Here is a 13,311-nt window from a genome sequence, read left to right on the forward strand (position 1 = left end):
TGCCTCAGGGAGCGACCCATGTCTCACACCAGCAAGTGGCGGAAGGTAATAAAAATCATTGTAAATTAACAAAGTGCATCCAAAGGGAAGCAGCGTTGTCCCCTAGAGATCAGTCACGATTCCTTGGTTCTCAGATCATCACAGCCAGTAGTTTTCATTTTTACTGTCTGAAGAACTTGGAGGTATTAAGTCATACCATTCTCATGAGATACACTGCTGTTATTGGCTTCATATTTCCAGATGAGGAAACAGAGGCACGGGCCCCAGGTCATTCAACACAAAGAGGCAAAGCTAGGATTTAAATTCTGGAAGTCTGGCTCTAGAGTTCACTCCCTTAATCACTATACTCAGTTGCCTCTCACCTTTACGAAATGCTCTTTCTTAGGCGTGGGCCCCCCTCATAATAGTCGGCTTTGCCATTTGTTAAATGCCTACTCTGTTCTAGAAGCTATGCTGTGCAGTTGACATAAAGGATCTCATCTTATGAAATAGGTGTCATAATTAGCCCCATTTTACAGATGGAGAAACTAAGGTGCAGAGAGATTAAATCCTGTCTCTTATCCAGCTGAATGACAGAGCTTGGAATTAAATCCGTATCTGCTTGCCTCCAAATATTCCATCCTGCTCTTCTTACTTCCCATTGTATTTGGGATAGAATTGGTCAAGGCCAAATAGTAGGTGAGCAGATGTTTTTTTCATTTGTATCCTGCTAGGCTATGAGCGTGGGAAGAGAGGACTTAAGATATTCCTGTCCTTGAGGGTTGCTATGGTCTGAATTGTGTTCCCCCCAAATTTGTGTTGAAGCCCTAATCCCCAATGTGACTGAACTTGGAGATAGGATTTTAGGAGGCAGTTAAGGTTAGATGAGGTGATAAGGGTAAGGTCCTGACCTGATAGGATTGGTGGCCTTATAGTTATGAAGGGGAAGAGAAAGAGATCTCTCTCTCCTCATGCACATGTACTGAGGAAAGGCTGTGTGAGCAGGAAGAGAGGGAGCCAGGAAGAGAGAACAGAACTCAACTATGCTGGCACCCTGATCTCAGACTTCCAGTCCCCGGAACCGTGAGAAAATACATTGCTTAAACCACTGAATCTGTGGTATTTTGTTATGGCAGCCCAACCTGACTAATACAAGGGTCTCATAATCCTTTTGAAGCATTCGGGCCAATGAATTGTGGCAAACAGGAGCTGCAGCTGACCCATCATCCGTCTTGTGAGTGGCTGAATGGCTGGATAGGTGGTTGGATGGGTGAATGAGTAGATGCGTGGATGGGTAGATGGGTGGATGGGTGGATGAGTGGCTGGATGTATATATGAATGGGTGGAAAGTTGGGTATACCTGTTATTCACCCAGAGTTAGAAGCAATGCCCATAGACTAACACTGTTCTGACAGTTGTTCCATATTCATTTTGGTAGCTTTTCCACCATTTCTTCTCACCTTTCATGGATGACTGAAATCATGGAAAGAAGCCACCACAGGCTTTAAATAATCTGGATGCCTCTCAGTGACCTGCGGCCCTGACTGCATGACCAGTGGATTAACATTCAGTTCTACCTCATGAGGCAGCTCTCAGTAGTATTCGTGACTAACACAAATACACTGAAAGACCACATTCTGAAATTACTCCAGTATATGCTTCTAATTCTATAAATCACATCCCCTGTGTCCAGGGCAAGATGTTGTTTGGCAAGATTAACTGCTGGGGGAACCACACTGGGGGCCCTGGGTCCAGGCTTAGCTGGGGGCTTGGCAAACATTTTCTGGACACCTACTGTGTGCTGAGCCCCTGAAGGGCTGCCAGAAACAGAGAGGTGAACCCTGTGCCTGTCTTGGAGGAGCACTTGGTCTGGGGGAGGCTTATGAAGCGTCCAGCCTCTATCCTCAGAAGCTCGGAGGTTCATAGAGCGTCTGTTGACCTCCACCCCCACCCCTGCTCCACCCAGGCAAAGCAAAGGAAGACACGTCTGTTCTCTGCCAGGGAACAGAGCACCAAACACAGTGGGATGGAAGGCAGTGTCCCTGAGTACAGCAGGCTGCACACCAAAGGGCGGTCCCCACGGTCACATCCAAAGGGCTGAAGAAGCAGAAGGAAAGTAAAAGGCGATGAGTTTTATTGGGGGAGGGGGGTGGGATGGGGAGGTCAAACAGGAGCAGAAGTGGGGAGGAGGGGTGCAGAACCCCCAGAAGCAAGGAGGCAGAGGGAGGGAGCTTTTAGGACGGCGGACTTGGGGCGGCCGGGAGGGCAGTTCAGCAGGGAAGGTGGCAGCCGCCATCTGCTGAGTACCGCGTCCCAGGCACAGCGTGACGTCCACACGCACAAGGTCAAGTCTGAAAATGCCTGTGCGGTGTTTAGTCCAGTGCCAGGTCCACGGAAGGAATAACTTTATGATATAGGTGGTATTTCCCCCCCTTTTTTCCCTGAAGAGAAGTCAAAGGTCAGACAGCCAGAGCTTCGGTCCCCTGCTCCTGCCACAGAATGGCCAGAGCCGTGACTCCTGTTCAGGTCTCTGCGCCCCAAGGACTGCACCCCTCATCTTCACTTCTGCTGCCTCCCCAAGGGGTGCTCTGAAACCGCCAGACCCTCCGCCACACCTCTCTGACACTTCTTTTTCCTTGTCTGTAAAATGGGTTGTTTGGGAATTAAGGACTGGATGAATCTATGTGACAGAGAAGCATGTGTCAAGTTTGTGGGGGGTGTGGCTGCTAAGTCAAAGTCGCACAGGGAACACAGTGGTACTGAAACAGTGCTCAGCTCTGACTCTGTGCCAGGAAGGATGCTCTGAGCATCCTTCATGATATGAACCCAGCCCAACCCTACGAGGTAGGGACACTGGTCATCTTCATTTCCCAGGTACGGGGCACCGGGAAACCTTCGCAGCACCACGCAGCTGCACGTGGAGAACACGCTCTCCCCCTCGGTCATCTGCCTCCAAGGCCCACGCTCTTTCCCTGTCCTGTCTGCGTGGCGGAGCCCAAGGAGTGTGGGCCTGGTGCCCAGAGAGGCGGTGAGAAGCCTGGCTCTCCCTGATGGTTCTGTGCCCTTTGGCAACTCACTGAACCCCTCCGGGACGATTTATCTCTTAAATGGAGATTTAAATGCAAGTGCCCAGCTCACCGGGGCCGTTGGGAGGATTTCAGGACGTGATGTGCATAAAACGCTCAGCCCCATGCTTGGCACATGCACTTGGAGGTGAACGACAGCCACGATTACAGCCAGGAGGAGGAATAGGAGGAGAAGGCGAGCGGGACAAGGGGAAGAAGAGGAAGGAAAGAGGAGAATGAGAACAGAGCTTACCTGTTACCTGTTCCAACTCGCCTCTATTTCTGGCCTCCCCACTTGACTCAGGTGAGCCCACCCGCGGTAGCAGCCGTGGGCAAGAAGGGCAAGAGGTCTCAGTCACCCAGGCAGGGGCTTCTCCCAATGCTGTCCTGTCTCCCCGAAAGTCCCTTCCTTGATTTCAACAGCCCCAGAGGCTGCAGCGCAAGGAGCCCCATAAACAAGTATGTTTCAGGCAAGGCCATCATTTGGGCCTGTAAATCAATAGGCTTTCCTTGGCCATTTGCAGAATCAAAGGCACAGTCAGCTCCAGATAATGCATCATGCCAGAGGGGCCAGGGGGCGGAGCCGTCATCTCCAGGCAGCGAGAGGGAAAATCTATGTCCTCTCCAGGGGCCCAGAGCTGGCGTTACTGGGGGCTGCCCATCCTGTTTCCTACGTGAGCCAACATGGGGCAAGTGACATGGGACAGGTGACAGTAGCTCCTGCATGTGCATGTATGTGTGTGTGTGTGCACGTATGGAGAGAAATCCGTTGGGTTTCTGTTTGTGTGTGTGTGTGTGTGTGTGTGTGTGTGTGTGTGTGTGTGTGTTTTCCAAGAGGCCATCAGCATTCCGGCAGCGTCCTGAGAAATTCATCAAATTATTTAACCTTTGCTGGAATAAATAATACATGTGCTTTCTCAGGATTTATTCTGATTAAGCCGTTCTGGAGTGGTGCCAGGCCTGAGCCCGCCCCAGGAAAGGCAGGAAGGAGGCTGGTGGCACAGGATGGGAAATCAGGAGGCCAGCTGAGGGCTGGATGGGAGGGGGCCGATGAGGCCCGAGGGCTCGTGTGGCAGAGATGGACCCCTGTGGGCCCCTCTGGGATGGTGGGACAGGGAAGAAGAGGATGAAAATTCTGCCAGCCCTGTCTCTCAACCTGCAGGCTGTCTGCCTCCATCTGGGCGCGAGGAGGGAGGTGCAGTGGAGAAGGAGCTGGACTGGGGGCTCAGAGATGTGGCTCAGGCTGCCAGGGACGTCTGCGTGTCCAGGAGGCTGAGAACCAGGAGGCCTGGGTTTGAATCCCTGCACTGCTCTCTCTCTCTCTGCCAGGTGTGGCCCGGCCCTCTCTGGGCGTCGCCGTCCGTATGCACTTACCCTAGTGGCGTCTGTGACATGCAGCATCTAATATCTATTGAGTGTTCAATAGATATTCGGTTGGAACGTATGAAGCTGCAGCTTAAACCTGCAGAAGGACTGTGTCGTACAGCTCAGCCCAAGCACTTGTGCAGTGACAATGACCATGCTTCCATAGAGGGTTTACTCTGTCCTCTAGTCTATGTGCTTTCAGTGAGTAACCTGATTTAACTTCAGTCCCGTGAGTTCTGTACAATTATTACGATCCCCATTTTACAGATGGGGAAACTGAGGCCCAGAGAGTTACAGATGGGTAAACTGAGGCCCAGAGAGGTCAGTGAAGTTACTCAAGGCCACCCACCTGACCAGGGGGCTGAACTGGGATTTCAACCCAATGTAGCCCCAGAGTTCCTCTTGGTGATACGTGCCCCCGTCACTTCTGCTTTGCCGTCCCCTGGAGAACGCTGCCACGATGCATGGAGTAATAAAGAGAGAAGGCTCTAGGTTTCCAGATTTGATTGCCTGCGTGGAGGATAAATGGGAGATAAAGATACACTAAAAAATCTGAGCGCATCAGTGACATGGAGTTTGCAGAAACTCCATTTCAGTGAGAAACTCTAGATAAACTGCAGAGGCTCGGAAGGGGGGAACTTGTAATGTGTGGGATTTTTGTGCTCACACTGGTGTTGGAGGGTCTGGAAAGGTTTTAAAGACGATCCGGCCATTGCAGACACGTCTGTAGGAAAAGCCTGTGGATTCCAGGAAAAGGAGTCCGGCTGCCACACAAAATGCCACAGACTGGGGCCTTCCACAACAGAAATTCATTTTCTTGCATGTCTGAAGGCCAGACGTCCAAGATCAAAGTGCCAGCTGGTTTCTGGTGTGACCTCTTGTCCTGGCTTGTAGATGACCCCCTTCTCGCTCTGTCCTCACGTGGCCTTTTCTCTGTATGCACACACGTCTGGTGTCCCCTCTTCTTAGAAGGACACCAGTCCTGTCGGATTAGGGCCCCACCCTCATGACCTCATTTAACCTTAATCTCTTCCTTGAAGACCCCCATCTCCAAATACGGTCATATTAGGGCTTATGGCTCCAACATCTCGACTGGTGGGGGTGGGACCAAATTCAGTTCATACCGGTCAGTACAGAGGAAGGCTGGACAGAGCTGGTCTGACCCCAAGTGGAGGGGCTGGGGAGCCAGGCCTACCTCAGACTGGGGGCTCTGTGGCCCCAGACACTTTCCTCTGCTGCTTCAGTTTCCACTGCTGCGGAGTGGGATGGTCACCCCTCTCCACAGTCCCTCTGAGATGTAACACTGTGATTCTCGGGCGTCTGAAGAGCCAGGGGGAGTAAGCTGGGGCTCCGGAGCCGCACGCAGGGGTTCAAATACAGATCCACCACTGAGTGCTGTGTGGCCCTGGATAAGTGACCTGAGCTCTTAAAGCTCATTTCATTATCTGCCACCACGAAGGTAATAGCAAATCCTACCTCCGGGCTGGTAGGTCTGGTTAGTCTAGAGGATTCTGTGGAGCTCCTGGCTGGCAGTGGGGACTCTGAAGTAGCAGCTGCTACCCTGGTGGTCTGGAAGGTCTGGGCAGGGCTGGTAGGAAGCTGGCCTCAGAACTGGGGAAACAGAGGCACCCTGGGTGGCTCTGTTGGTTGAGCATCCGACTTCGGCTCAGGTCATGATCTCACAGTTCGTGAGTTCAAGCCCCACGCTGGGCTCTGTGCTGGCAGCTCAGAGCATGGAGCCTGCTTTGGATTCTGTGTCTCCCTCTCTCTTTGCTCCTTCCCCATTCATGCTCTGTCTCTCTCTCAAAAATAAATAAACATTAAAAAAAAAAAAAGAGTCAGGGAACAGAAGAGAGTGTGAGTCCTGGGAGCCCAGAGGAGTGTCCCAGGGGAGGTGGTGGCTGAGCCCCAAACCCACCTGGGATTCCAATCTCAAAGCTCATCAGGCAGAAAGCCCAGCATTTCCATAACCTCCCAGTCCACTCCAGTCCCTTGCCCAGGACCAGAAACCTGAGATTGGAAGGATTCACAACTGCCCACCGATAACCCCAAATAATCTCTCTTGAAACCACATATCATTTTCCTCTTAAAGAACCGAAATCTCTAATTAGAGTTTTCTCTGAACGTTTTCTCTTTGAAAAAAAAATTAAAAATGTATAAGCCCTCCTGTATCACGTATGTATATTTCATTGCTGCATAATTGGGATCTTTGTCAGTAACCGGGGTAGCGGGCGACCGCCTTTTAACGGGCTACAGATGCTAATGTGGAGAGAGACGTTTTCCTCTTCTTTGCTCAACTGTCCCAGCCACAGCCTAGAGTCCTCCCTAATAAGTATTTATGTCAAAATCCTTTTTGGGGAGTGGGGGAGAGAAAGAGCAGCTGTACCACAGTTGAAAGACGGGGCTCTGATTACAGTATGCCAGCAAAGGGAGGGGGGATCATTTTTAGAGTGAAACACTGTTAATCAAGTTAATCACAAAACCCGCGCTATAATTGCTTCTGCTCTCAGACAAAATTTTACTTTTATCTAAATTACGAAAGTGAGGAGAGTGCAATCCACTCTAATTTAGCTTTTGAGCTAAGGAGAAAGCGTGTGTGGAAGGCTGGAGAGGTTTTTAAACATCAGGAGAACTCATGCTATGGAATTCAACTCTCCTCCTCTCCCTCCTCCCCTCTCCCTGCCTCCCCCTCCCACTCCCTGCCTCCCTCTTCCCACCCTCCCTTCCCTCCTTCAAGATAGCTCAGCCCTGGAGTTGAAAGCTCACAGGTAGTCCTGGATCTACTGCTTAAGCTCTGTTAGCAAGTTGCTTAGCTTTTCAGGGTCTTCAGTTTCCTCATCTGTGAAATGGGGCTGATAATGGTACCTACTTCAGAATTATGGGGCAGATTAAATGAATTAACAAGGATGAGGTACTTAGAACAGTGCTTGGTGTGTGAACACACACACACACACACACACACACCACAAAAAAGTATAAGTTGCTATTCTTACTCCTGTTTTTCTTCCTCTGCCACCTCTCCTCCTCCTCCCCCTCCTCCTGTTTCCCTCCTCCTCCTCCTGTCTCCCCCTCTGTCCTGATTCCTGCCTTCTGTTGCTAAGCACTCTCTCTGGAGGAGGCATGACCTGTCTTCAGGGAACTCATACTTTGGTTCTCAGTTCAAATACAAGGAAGAATGTGGGCATGAACTCAGGAGTATACAGAGAAGTTCTGGGGGTTTAGACCAGAGAGGACCCTTTCTTCCAACTGGGAAATCAAGAAAGTCTTCATGGAAAAGGTGGCATTAAATGACACTACAGACGTGGAGTTAGAGGGTGGAGGGTGCCAAGGACTGGGACCCTTACTCCAGACAGAAGGACCAGCCTCAGCAGAGGTCTGGAGGGGAACACGCAGGCACAGCCAGTGAGGGATGCTGTCAGGAGGGACTCAGCTGATGCATGTCCTGCCCTTTGGAGCCCTCCCTGGAGTCTCCTCCAGGTCGTCTTCCTTTCCTCAACTTCCAGGAGACCCGGGCTGGCTCCCGTGAACCGCACAACAGTCCCGTTGTCTTTGGCCGCCCTTCCCCACCCGCCCTCCACCAGCCTCACTTTTCCCCGCAGCGGCCTCTGCGGGTCTTCCAAATTCATGCTTAGTCCAACGAGGAGCTGATGTCATCCAACTTGCCCGGAAACACAGATTAGAGAAAACACACACAGTCAATTTAACTGGCAATTAAACAGGCTCCCCTATGTAATTAGCGTCAAGACAACTCACAATTACTACAGGGCGCGCGTTCGCTGCCGAGGCTCCACATTTATATAGAGCGACAATTACTGGGCGCTAATATCTTAACAGGAAGCGGAGGGAATTTGTGAAACTGTTTTGAGGAGGCAGGCCATCCTGTCCCTCTGCCCTGTAAATAACTCTTTTGTAAGTGCGACTGTAAAATTAAGGCGCGAATGCTTGAAACGAAGCAGCGGAGGAAAAGTATTTACTCTGTTGAAGGTAACCGGCTGCTCTCTTGAGATGACTGATTACAGGAGACTAACCGGTTGTACCATGTTCTTAACACACGCCACTGATGGAGGGCCTCACTGTGGCAGGCCCATTACGTACCTTACCGCATCCAGGTTTCACAGTGACCCCCTTACAGAGAGGAGAACTGAGATCAGAGAGGTGAAGCAGCTTGCCCGAGGCCACACAGCTCACAAAGCCAGCAGCAGCAGGACAGAAAACCTGGTCTGTCACCAACCCCTTTGTGCAAAACCACCTTACACATGGCTGCTCTGTGCCAGCCAGCAGAGCTCACGTCCAGTCCCAAATGCTAGCTAGTTGTGGGGAGGCGGAAGCCTAGAGAGGGAGGGGCTAGCCCAGGGCCAGCAACAAGTCCATGTAACTTGACCAAAGCAAGAAACGCCTAAAAGCGCTGAACTGGGCACACAGAAAGCACCCTCCTCCCTCTTCCCTTCTAACCCTCTAGAAACGCCCCTGAAAGGAATAGCAACCATCCCCTAAATTAAAACCCCAGCAATCAGGAACACTTAGGCAGACGTAATGCATAAGCTTAGCTCATCAGACAACTTTAGCAGCAAATCTGCGCATCCGCATCATGATGGCCAGTTGGTGGATGTATCAGTCAGCTAGGGCTGTGTAACAAACCTCAAATCTCAGGCACTTAAAAATAATTATCTATTAGCACAATTATTTATGAACACATACCCATCTGCGGGTCAGCAGGCGTTTGGCTGATGGAAGCTGGTCTTGTCTGGGCACCTCTTCTTCTCGTTGCAGGGGTGTGACTCAGCCAGGCAGTTCTGCCCCGTGCTTCTCCCAGGCTCCTTGGACCAGCAGGTTGGCCAGGGCATGCTCTTCTCAAGGGGATGGGAGACGCTCAAGAGGATGAACAGAAACATGCAAGGGAGGCCTGAGATTGGTTCTGGTAGGGACACTTCTGTCCACGTGTTATTGGCCAAAGCAAGTCACATGGCAAGGGTGTGGCTGCAGAGAGGAGTGAAGAATCTGGAGGAAGCCAGGCGTTCAACTTACTGCAGTGCAGCAAACAACAACTAAGCCATCTCTTTGTTTAGAAATCAGTATTCTAAGGGGACGGAGCTGGTGGCCAAAGGGATAGGACAAAGCTCTCATTTCTGCCTCTGTAAAATGAGATAATGACAACTAGCTCACAGGGCCGCTGTGAGATTTAAGCGAGATAATCCACATAAATTGCCCGGCACCGTTCCTGTCAAGTCGTCCACACTTGGGTGTCACCACCATCCCAAGGGTGACCAGCTTGTCCAGGTTCACCCAGACCTGTCCATCTGGGAACACTGCAGTCCCTGGCAAACCAAGGTGGCTGGTCACCCTAACTGTCCCCATCACTAAACTAATACAAGCTAACCTTCCTTTGCCAGGTTTACAGGCAGGGGTGGGGATAGACTTGCTCATCTAATCCCTGCAACCATTCTTCTCAGCAAGTAGCACCAGCTTGCCACGGCTGCTGGACGCAAGACGCAGGGAACCCTAGGAAACAGGAGGGGTGAAAGATGAGTGGTTTAATGGACTCTTCCCTCAAGGGGCTGACAATCTAGAAAGAAAGATAAGGAGCACATGTACAGTAACAACCGTAACACAAGGGAAAAAGTGGTTCTGGCAAATCCAACTTCCCCAAGGATGGTGAGGTTGAGATTTTTCAAAATTAACATTCGTGTTTTTTATAGCGACTCTGTCTTAATAGCCAAGGTTAAGAGCCTGGCTTTGGAAACTCAAGGAAAAATATGTCTGACAACAGTTTCCTTGACAAAAGGAATTTGACTTAGTTCTCCCACTGGGGGTCTTTTTCTAAATATATTTGTTTACAAATTGGAAAACCTTTAAATCAACCAAGGGTTGGTAGGGGCTGTTCAACCTTCTGTTCCCTGAAATCTTGGGAAAGAAGAGGAATCTGTATTCAGGGTGCTCTGGGTAATGTCAACACTCCCTCGTTTTCTTAGAAATGGATACTAAATCAAACTTATCAGTCCTGATCATTCATCTTTCTCCTTGTAGCTGGGCCCTTTAATTTTACATTTTCATTGTTTTAAAAAGTCATGGGTGAAGCACTATATTACTGGGAACACAGCAAGCAAATGGAGTGTTATTGGAGGAAGCCAAATTTGGCCTCAGTTTTGGTATCTTCTGGAAGAGCCAAGCCCAAAAGGTATGGCCAGTCACCATGTTGTGGTTCTTGAGAATATCATAAGGTGAGCTTGGGGGCTCAGTGCCCCCATGGTCTTGCCCTTGTCCGCCAGATTTCAATTCACTTTCACTTTACTTAAGTTAGGTAGTGAGTGCTCACTTCCTGCCCCCCACAGACCAGAGCTCCAGTCCATTCCTTGGATCTCCAGGTTCATCCACCATCTACCAAACTTTCGCCAAGGACTCAGTGGCAGAGATAAACCGATCAGTCTTGGAGAGACTAAACCAGACATGTGCATAAACAATGGCAAGGCAGTGTCAGCCTTATCGAGGTCCAAAGAGGGGGTCATGACATGTGTGATCAGGGCAAGGGGGTTGGGGGCAGGAGTCTAGAAAGACTTCTCAGAGGAGCTGGTATTTGGGCTAAGCCCAGCACACCCACAGCACCTTCTTGAAAGCAGGCATGGCACAGAGGAAAATTAGGCTCTGAATCCCAGGCCTGCTTCTCACAGCTGGGGGGCTCTGGGCAAGTCGGCTCAACTTTCTGCGTTCAGTTTCTTCGCCGACAAAATGGGGGGATGAGGATTGCACCTAATTCACGGAGTTATCATGAGAATTAACTAAGATGGCGTGTATTACGCACTCAAAAAATTCAGTCGTGTATGTAACCCTGACGTATCCAACACTAAATTGATGCTGGGCACTGTGCTGGGCAGGGGAATTCTCTGATGGGCAGAGGCAGACCCCAGTCCCACGGTGACTACAAAGTACCTTGGAAATGGTTATGGGTCCATTAAATGGTAGTTGCTGTCTCTATCATTGCACACATCTTGACCCACGGAGTTGAAACAGGGCACAGAAGGAATACCATCAGATGGCCAGTTCCACAACGCCTGCTGCCCTCAGCTAGGAGGCACTGACTCAGAGTTTTAGCCCCGTCATCTCTAAATGGCAATGAGGAAAGTGAGCTTTCTGAGGCCGGAAGTTAACCCAGTGTTCTGATGGCAAAACCCAAACACACGTCAAGCTCTCGGTTTCAAAGAAGTTTGGGGGCCTGAGGACCCAACTCGTCACATTCCTCCCCCACCTCAGTGGTTCCACCACCTCCCTCGTGATGACAGGTGATGGCCACAGGCCACTGAGGGCTCACAGAATGCCAGGTGCTCACCTGGTCTGATGTGGCCTCCTGCACCCTGCGGGTACTTTATATCAATGACTCTTAAACTTAGCAGGCATTACGGCATTACACTCCCCAGAAGGGTTTGTAAAACAGCTCCAGAGTTTCCGATTCCGTTGGTCTAGTGTAGGATGGCAGAATTTGCATTTCCGGCAAGTGCCCAGTCAGTACTAATGCTGTGGGCTCCAGGGCCACTGGTGTATAACGTTATCTTCATTGTACAATTGAGGAAACCGGTCTGAGAGGTAAGGTGACCCTCCCACTCGTGCAGTCAGAAAGGAGCAGGACTCCCAGTATGGTGCGTTGGCCTGATTTGCTTGGGAGTGAGGAGTTTTCAGAGCCATGAGACTTTCAGTGTTAAACCAGGACAATGCCAGGCAAACCAGGGAACTGGTCACCCTGATTTCAACCCAGACCTGAAAGATTCCATGGTCATGTCCTAGGAGCACTGTCCCATGTGCAGTTTACAAAGGGCCTTTATACCCATTAACACTATTGTGTAATTATTAATAACCACTATTTGTTGGAAACTAATTATATATTGTCAGGGACCATCTTGAGTGCTTTGTATCAAAATAACTCTGGATTCTCAGAACAGCTCTGAGAAGCTGGAATTATTCCACATTGCGGTGGTAAATTGGGGCATGAAGAAGAGGTGATTTGTTCAGGTCATATGGCTATTAAATGGCAGAGAGGAGACCCCATGCTATGCCCCAGGCCTCCCCTGGTGGAAGGGTGAGTCTGAGAGGCTAGGTGTAGAATGGAGTGTGGTGGTTCCCAGCCCATGTTCTAGAACCAGAGTGCCCAGGTTCAAGTCCCAGCACTGGTGTTTGTTGGTGATGTGACCTTGGGTAAGTCACTTAACCTCCCCGGGCCTCCATTTCCCCCTGATTTTCTTTTAAAGTTTATTTATTTTGAGAGAGAGAAAAAAACACAAGTAGGGAAGAGCAGAGAGAGAGAGAGAGAGAGAGAGAGAGAGAGAGAGAGAGAGAGAGAATCTCAAGCAGGATCCCCACTATCAGCGCAGAGCCCAATGTGGGGCTCGAACTCACGAACTGTGAGATCATGACCTGAGCTGAAGTTGGATGCTTAACTGACTGGGCCACCCAGGTGCCCCCTCCCCCCGATTTAAAATGGATATCATCACATCATAATGGGGTGTTGTTGGAGAATTACATGGCTAAATCTAGATGAAGTCTGCAGACCAGGGCTTGGCACTGAAGGTATTATCATCAGCTATTATCATCTCCCTACCTCTACTGAGGGCAGAGGAGGGACTAGGGTCTGTCTTCCAGGGGAAGAGAAGCCCGCTCCCTTGACACAACCATTCCAGGGCCCTTGAACACAAAGCAATGAACACTCTGGTGGCTATATATCTATATCTATATCTATATCTATATCTGTATCTGTATCTGTATCTGTATCTGTATCTGTATCTATATCTATATCTACATCTATCTCTGTCTCTATATCTATATCTAGATCTAGATCTTAACAATAATTTCTATCACTGACTTTAATTCCTTCCTGAGCCCCTGTCAGTTTCCTACACCCTCTTTTTCTGAGGCTGGT

At 50.0% G+C, this 13,311-nt stretch overlaps 1 long non-coding RNA gene across 2 annotated transcripts in view; it reads left to right on the top strand.

Moving 5' to 3' along the window:
- The window catches only part of LOC123381573, a 111,255-nt gene that overhangs the window by 55,388 nt on the left and 42,556 nt on the right, over positions 1-13,311 (top strand). The gene's annotated exons all lie outside the window — the stretch shown is intronic.

Source organism: Felis catus, chromosome D4, assembly GCF_018350175.1.
Source record: "Felis catus isolate Fca126 chromosome D4, F.catus_Fca126_mat1.0, whole genome shotgun sequence".
NCBI classification, from domain to species: Eukaryota; Metazoa; Chordata; class Mammalia; order Carnivora; family Felidae; genus Felis; species Felis catus.